The sequence below is a fragment of the Orycteropus afer genome, unplaced genomic scaffold, assembly GCF_000298275.1.
Source record: "Orycteropus afer afer isolate SDZICR_OR568_19922 unplaced genomic scaffold, OryAfe1.0 scaffold00078, whole genome shotgun sequence".
NCBI classification, from domain to species: Eukaryota; Metazoa; Chordata; class Mammalia; order Tubulidentata; family Orycteropodidae; genus Orycteropus; species Orycteropus afer.
This window is the reverse complement of record NW_006921665.1, coordinates 11,241,390-11,250,187: the sequence shown is the minus strand read 5'-3', so window position 1 is coordinate 11,250,187 and position 8,798 is coordinate 11,241,390.

Here is an 8,798-nt window from a genome sequence, read left to right as displayed (position 1 = left end):
CATCCCCCTCCAGAGACGAACTTTTCAGCTTGAACTTGTCGGCTTCTACACGCTTGTGAGCCATTTACCTAAGATAAATCTCTCTCTCTCTCTCTTTCTCTCTCTATAAATATATATATACACTTTGCTGGTTTTTGTGTTTCTCTAGAGAACCCAATCCAACACAGGATAATATCCATACCTACAAGGAAGACCAGTTAATATTACTATTATTCAAATTTACACACCAACCACCAAAGACAGATGAGGAAATTGAAGATTTCTACCAACTTCTGCAGTCTGAAATTAACCAAACATTCAATCAAGATGTGTTAATTATCACTGAAGACTGGAAAGCAAAAGTTGGAAACAAAGATGAATCACTGGTAATTGGAAAATATGGCCCTGGTGATTGAAATAACACTGGAGATCACATGATAGAATTTTGCAAGACCAACGACTTATTCATTGCAATTATCTTTTTCCAACAGCATAAGCAATGGCCATACACATGGACTTCACCAGATGGAACACAAAGGAATCAGATTGACTACATCTGTGTCAAGAGGTGATGGAGAAGTTCAATATCTTCAGCCAAAACAAGGCCAGGATCTTATTGTGGAACAGACCATCAACTGCTCATATGCATATTCAAGTTGAAGTTGAAGACAACTAAAACAAGTCCATGAGAGCCAAAATATGAAGTTCATAATATCCCTCCTGAATTTAGAGACCATTTAAGAATAGGTTTTATTCATTGAACACCAATGATTGAAAACCAGAGGAATTATGGGATGACATTAAGAACTTCATCCATGATGAAAGCAAAAGATCATTAACAAGACAAGAAAGGAAGAAAAGACCAAAGTGGATGTCAGAAGAGACTCTGAAACTTGCCCTTGAGCAGACAGTAGCTAAAAGTAAATAGAAGAAGTGACAAGATAAAAGAGCTGAACAGAAGATTTCAAAGAGCAGCTCTAGCAGACAAAGCCAATTACTATAATAAAATGTGCAAAGACCTGGAGTTAGAAAACCAAACGGGAAGAACACACTCAGCATTTCTCAAACTGAAAGAACTGAGGAAAAAATATAAGCTTTGAGTTGCAATATTGAAAGATTCTGTGAGCAATGTATTGAATGATGCAGGAAGCCTAAAAAGAAGATGGAAGGAATACACATAGTCACTGTACCAAAAAGAACTGGTCGATCTTCATCCATTTCAAGAGGTGTCATATGATCAAGAACCAATGGCACTGAAGGAGGAAGTTGAAGTTGCACTGAAGGAATTGGCAAAGAACAAGCCTCCAGGAATTGATGGAATGCCCATTAAGATTTTTCAACAAATGGTTACCCCACTGGAGGCACTCACTCTGTTATGCCAAGAGATTTGGAAGACAGTTACCTGGCCAACTGACTGAAAGAGATCCATACTTGTACCCATTCTAAAGAAAGGTTATCCTACAGAATGTGGAAATTATCAAACAATATCATTAATATCGCATGCAAGTAAAATCTTACTGAAGATAATTCAAAAACGGTTGCAGAAGTATATTGACAGAGAGCTTTCAGAAATGCAAGCTGGATTCAGAAGGGGATGTGGAATGAGGGATATCATTGCTGATGTCAGATGGATCGTATCTGAAAGCAAAGAATACCAGAAAGATTTTTAGTTATGTTTTATTGACTATGTAAAAGCATTTGATTGTGTGTGTAATAACAAATAGTGGATAACATTGAGAAGAATGGGAATTCCAGAACACTTGATTGTACTTATGTTAAACCAGCACATAGATCAAGAAACTGTCATTTGAATGGAACAGAGGAACACTACATGGCTAAAATCAAGAAGGGAGTGAGTCAAGGTTGTTTCCTTTCACCAAACTTATTCACCTTTTATGCTGAACAAACAATCCAAGAAGCTGGATTATATGAGAAGAATGTGGCATCAGGATTGGAGGAAGACTCATTAACAACCTGAGAGACACAACTTTGCTTGCTGAAAGTGAAGATGAATTACTAATGAATATTAAAAACTACAGTCTGCAGTATAGATGACACCTCAATATAAAGAAAACAAAAATCCTCACCGCTGGTCCAATAAACAGTTTCATAAGAAATGGAGAAAAGCTTGAAATTGTCAATGATTTCATATTACTTGGTTCTACAATCAACACCAATGAAAGCAGCAGTCAAGACATCAGACAATGTATTGCATTGGGCAAATGTGCTGCAAAAGACTTCTTTCATGTGATGAAGGACAAAGATATCTCCTTGAAGACTAAGGTTACCCTAACTGAAGCCATAGCGTTTTCAATTGCCTCTTATGCATGTGAGAGCTGGACAACAAATAAGGAAGACTAAAGAAGAGTTGATGCTTTTGAGTTGTGGTGTTGGAGAAGAATGCTAAGTGTACCATGGTCTGCTAAAAGGACTAACAAATCTGTCCTGGAGGAATTGCAGCCGTTATGCTTCTTGGAAGAGAGAATAGCCAGACTTAATCTCACCTACTTTGGTCATGTTGTCAGAAGGAACCATTCCCTGGAGAAGGATATCATGCTTGATAAAGTGGAGGGCCAATGAAGAAGGGGAAGGCCCTCAACGAGATGTATTGACACAGTGGCTGCAATGATGGCTCAGATATAGCAAGGATGGGGATGCTGGCAAAAGACTAGATGGTGTTTCATTCTGCTGTGTATGGGATCCATGAATCAGAGATGACTCGACAACACCTAACAACAACAACAAGAGCAGGTGAGCAAGTGCCTCCAGTACTGCATCTGTCTGTTGAAACATCTCAATGGGTATTTTGTCAATTCCTGGATCCTTGTTTGTGACAATTCTTTCAGTATAGCTTTGATGTCTTCATTCAGTACCATTGGTTCTTGATCATAAACTACCTCCTGAAATAGTTGAATATTGACCAATTCTTTTTGGACTCTATATTTCTTCCATCTTCTTTTGATGCTTCTTGAATGATTCAATATTTTACCCATAGAATCTTTCAATACTGTAACTCAAGTCTTGAATTTCTTCTTCAGTTCTCTCAGCTTGAGAAATGCTGAGCATGTTCTTCCCCTTTGGTTTTCTAACTCTAGGTCTTTTCACATTTTATTACAGTACTTGACTTTGTCTTCTTGAACTCCTCTTTGAAATCTTCTGTTCAGCTCTTTTATCTTGTTATTTCTTCCATTTGTTTTAGCTACTCTCCATTCAAGAGCAAGTTTCAGAGTCTATTCTGAAATCCATTTTGGTCTTTTCTTCCTTTCATGTCTTTTTAATGACCTTTTGCTTTCTTCATGCATGATGTTCTTGATGTCATCTCACAATTTATATGGTTTTTGGTCATTGATGTTCAATGAGTCAAATCTGTTCTTTAGATCGTCTGTACATTCAGGTGGAATATAATCAAGTTTATATTTGGCTCTCATGGACTTGTTTTAATTCTTTTCAGCTTCAACTTTAACTTTCATATGAGAAATTGATGGTCTGTTCTATAGTCAGCTCCTGTCCTTGTTTTGGGTGAAGATATTGAGCTTGTCCATTGCCTTTTTCCACAAATGTAGTTGACCTGATTCCCATGTATTCCATCTGGTGAGGTGCACATGTACAGTTACTGTTTATGTTGTTGAAAAATGGTTGTTGTTGTTGTTGTTATTTGCCGTTGAGTCAGCCCCAACTCATAGCAACCCCTCCTTGGGTTTCTGAGGCAGTTATCACTAAGGAAGTAGGATTGCCCAACCTTTCTTCCGAGGAGTGGTTGGTGGGTTTGAACCACCAGCCTCCTGGTTAGCAGTCAAGTGCCTTAGGCACTATGCTACCAGAGGTATTTGCAATAAATAAGTGGGTGGTCTTATAAATTCTGTCATATGATCTCCAGTATCATTTCTATCACCAAGGCCATATTTTCCAGTTTCCAGTGATTGTTCTTTGCTTCCAACTATCACAATCCAATCATCAGTAATAATCTGTAAATCTTGATTTCATGTTTGGTCAATTGCAAACTACAGAAGTTGGGAAAAATCTTCAATTTCTTCATCTTTGGCTTTAGATGTTGTTGTGTAAATTTGAATAATAGTAGTATTAACTGGTCTTCCTTGTAGGTGTGTGGATATTATCCTATTATTGACAGCATTGTATTTTAAGATAAATCTTGAAACATTCTTTTTGGTAGTGAATGTGATGCCATTCCTCTTCAATTTGTCATTCCTGGTATAGCATATGATTAACAGGTTCAAAATAGCCAGTACTTGTCCATTCCATCTCATTAATACCTAAGATATCTGTCTTTATGCTTTCCATTGCATTCTGGACAATTTCCAATCTGCCTACATTTATACTTTGTGCACTCTGTGTCCCAAAATGTATTGGATGTTTGCAGCTGTTTCTTCCCATTTTGAGTTGTGTCCCTCAGCAAATGGAGGTCCCAAAAGCTTTACTCCATCTGCATCATTAAGGTCAACTCTACTTTGAGGAGCAGCTTGCTTCCAGTTGTATTTTGAGTGTCTTCTGACTTAAGGGGCTTATCTTTAGGCACTAAATCAGACAATGTTTCAGGGATATTCATCAAGTCTTCTAGCAATATATCAGACAGTGCTTCACTGTTATTCACCTGGTTTTCACTGGCCAGCTCTTTGAGAAGTAGATGGCCCTTTCCTTCTTCTCAGTCTTTCTTGGTATGGAAGCTCCACTGAAACCAGTCCACCAAGGGTGACCCTGCTGGTATTTGACATACTGGTGGCATAGCCTTCAGCCTTTGGAACCCACAAGCCACCACAGTAAGACAAACTGACAGATGAAAGATTTGAGTTAGGACTGTATAAATATATCTATTTCAGTGTGGTAAGCAAGAAAAAAAGGAGCTTCAATCAAATATAAATGAGGTTTTATTGGCTAAAATTCCATGACAGTTTGTTGATTTAATTAGTTAAATAATTAAAACCATGGAGGAAATTATTTCAACAACATATGATACACAGCTGTCAATGTTATAAATAGAAGGTAATTTAGATTGACCAAAATAAATAAAACAAGGTTCTAGATTTTTACAAAAAAGGTTTATTAGAGATTTTGCCCAGAAATATCACAGAAAAAGGTAAAGAAAAAGCTGCATGTCCATTAACATAATAGGAGTGGGGATAGCTGCATTGAGTAATGAAATTCTGGCTCAAACAAAGAAATCTTGAGATTTCAGGGGATTGGTCTATATTGTTGTGGTAGTTAAATTTGTATGTCAACTTGGCTGGGCCTGGCTGAGTGGCTGAGCAGCTGGAGATAGGTATTCCCCATGGTGAGACTCTTAATCAACTCCATGGGGGATCTACCACAAGCAGCTAAGTAGCTGCCTTTGGGATGCGGTCTGCTCCCTGTGTATAAGGAGACGCTTTGGGGATAGTCTCTAGGTTATGGCACACTTGGACCCTCCAACAGCTGTGTCATTCATTGTTCAGCAGCCTGCCATGCTCTGCCAACCTTACAACTTACAATGGACTTGAATTAATGGCCTGCCATATGGTTTTCCAACATCAGTACTGTACCATTTTATTTGTCGACCTTGGCCTTGTTAATCTCTGCAGCCAGTAGCTGCCTGAGTGAAGAGATGCCTCTAGCTCCAGTGGGCTGGGAGCAAGAGGCAGAGCTGAAGCCCAAGGTCAAGGGGCTTTCACACAGCCCCAAGAGCCTGGCATTTTGAACATGGACTTAAAGCCTCCAAAATATGAGAGAATAAACTCCTGTTTGTTAAACCCATCCCATTTGTGGTGTATTCTTGTCAGAGTGACACTAGGTAGCCAGTACAATTGTCATGGCTTCTTCAACATCTATGTCATGATCCCAACATCTATGTCACTGATTATAGTGAAGGATTCAAATGAACTATTTGACAAAAAGAACACAAAAGCTGTGAATTATTATGTAATAGATACTTTTTCAGTGAAATCCAGGAGACCAATATCTTCTTTAGACAGTGGGATGTAAATAGCCATGGCCATAACCACCATAGCCACCAAGGTCATAACCAGAAACAGCCATAGCCAAAGCCACCAAAGCTACCAAGACCATAGCCAAGGCAACCACAGTAGTTGCTATAGTAGTGGCCCATGATGTCAGGAGTTCAGGATTTGGTTTGATGTTGAAGGTGAGTTTCCTGAAAATGAATTATCATCCTATGTACCTGGACTTTCATATTCTCAGTGAAGGTGTGGCCAACCACAACACATAATCTTTATTCTCATTGAAACTAAATCTCTGGTGAGAATAAAAGAGTACTCTTTGGTCATACTTTTCTTATTTAAAGGTAGTTTCAAGGATGCATGAAGCCAATTTTCCATTTTAATGTAATCAATTGAACTAGCTTGGAACTAGCCTTCCTGTTGAACAATTATTTTCCTAACTTTTCAGTTGATACTTACAAACATTTTCATATTTAAAATGTAATTATTTGAAAAATATTATTATATGGCTACTTTTGTATCTGGTAAACCATTCCTGGCACTGTGTGACATGTGAGATTTTTCACCTTTTCAAATATTTTTGCCTTCACTTTTCCTTATACTAACTAATCATTTATTTCCAAACATTATGTCTCATTCCTATTTAACATTTAATAAAAATGGTATACAAATTATTAAATAATTACAAATGACTAAATTTAATTTAAGGAGCTCTGGTAGCATAGTGGGTGATGTGTTTGGTTGCTAACTAGAAGGCCAGCAGTTAAAACCAACCAGCTACTCTGAGCAAGGAAGATGAGGTAATGTTCTTTCATAAAGATTTACAGCCTTGGGAAACAATAAGGATTGTTAAGAGTTGGAATACACTTAATGGGAGTGGTTTTGGGTTTTGTTTAAAGTTAGATTAAAATTCAAATTCAGAAAATAGTCAAGAAACTTTATCTGTCTAAAGGCCTATTAACAATCACAATCTGAAGAGGCAAAATGCAATATGAGAATATTCTAATCTTTCACAATATAGTCTATACTACCTTTCCTACACTTTTCTCAATACTACTTTACATGAAATATCCGTCCTCTGATGGATGTGTCCTTTGTTAACATAGCCATGTTGCTACTACTTTTCTAAGTGTATGACTCCCTAAATAGATCTGGGTTAGCATTGACCATAGGAAACATTGTGCATGACATTTGGAAGGTGTAAGTGAATCAGTAGAAATATATATGTGTGTTTGTGTGTGTGTATGTGTGTGTGTGTGTATCAGCCACTCCTCACTCCTCAGAAGGAAGATGGGGCAATCTACTTCCATAATGATACTGCCTTGGAAACCCAAAGAGGGGTCACTATGAGTCGGGTACAACTCAATGCCACATAACAACAACAACAAATATATATATATATAATGGTCAAGGAGTCAAAGTAGAATGTGAGACCCTGTTGCACACTTGTTATGTCTTTTCTATCTGTTCACTTTGTAGTGCAGCATAGCAGGTGACACAATGCTCTTCAAGGTTTCAAAGGACCCTCCGCCAACTTTTCCAAATCCTAACACAGGAGTATGATTTGCACTTCCTCTTGCAAATCATTTTATTATAAAGTTGGGAGAAAAATGATATTGTAAAAAAAAAATCTAGATTTATATAAAATATGAGGAATACTAATAATATAAAAGATGAAAGCAAAATAAAGTTATCTTCCCTTTAAGTTCTCTAAAATATAACTAACTTTCTAAAGCAAAAAATATGTCCAATGAATTGAGTCTTCAGAGCAAATGTAAAAGTAAACAGTATGGCAACACAAAATAGGAGGGAGCAATTGGAAGTAAAACTGTGTAATCTCCATATACTACAGTAAGGCAACTAGTAATCTTTAAAAGATATATATATATATATATATATATATATATATATATATATATATCTTTACATACTTAAGTGGAATTATAAGATATACATAATTAGCCCAAGACAAGACAAAAAATAGCAGCAGGGGAAACCAGAAACAGAACAATGAGAAAGTAGCTACCAAGAGTGTATATTTAAATGCAATCATATCACTGATTATATTAAATATAAATATTCTAAACATAGAAAGTGGATTTTATTATTTTGAATTTTTAAAAAGCAAATATGCTGTGTAAAAGAAATCCATCTTAAATTTAAACACGTATGTAAATTAAAAATAAGATAAATGAAAAGTTTTAACAGATAAAGAGTAGCCAAAAAAAGTTGGGCCAGCTTCTTAGAAATAAGGAAAAAAAAAATGAAAATAAGAAGAAAAAAAAAAGGACTACAGTCTACGAAATATTATTAGGAATATAAAGGAACATTACAAGTACACATAAAATGTTTAAATATATAAGTACTTACCAAGAGGTCTTCAAATACTATGAAGAAAAGCAATTTAAGAGAAGCAATCAACAATTCTGGTTTTGGACATCAGCTGTGCTCTTTCAGTAATTAGCAGAATAAGTAAAGAAAAAATAACAAGAATAGAGAAAACCTGAACAAACTAAGATGCAAGTTAATCTAATAGGCATTTGTAGAAAACTCCATCAAACAAGATTGGAGCATATATCATTTTCTATTGCACATGGAACATTGACTAAGAGTAGGAAGAAGACAAGGAAACATTGATTCACAATCAAATTCCAACATTTTAAGTGAGTAGAAGGTTCAAAGACTCAATTCTCAAACATTGTCTAGTACTGCTACAATATTCTAACTAATGAGCTCTGGTAGCATAGTGCCTAAGGCACTTGATTGCTAACCCGAAGGCTGGCGCTTCAAACCCACCAGCCACTCCTCAGAAGGAAGGTTGGGCAATCCTACTTCTGTAGTGATACTGCCTCGAAAACCCAAGGAGGGATC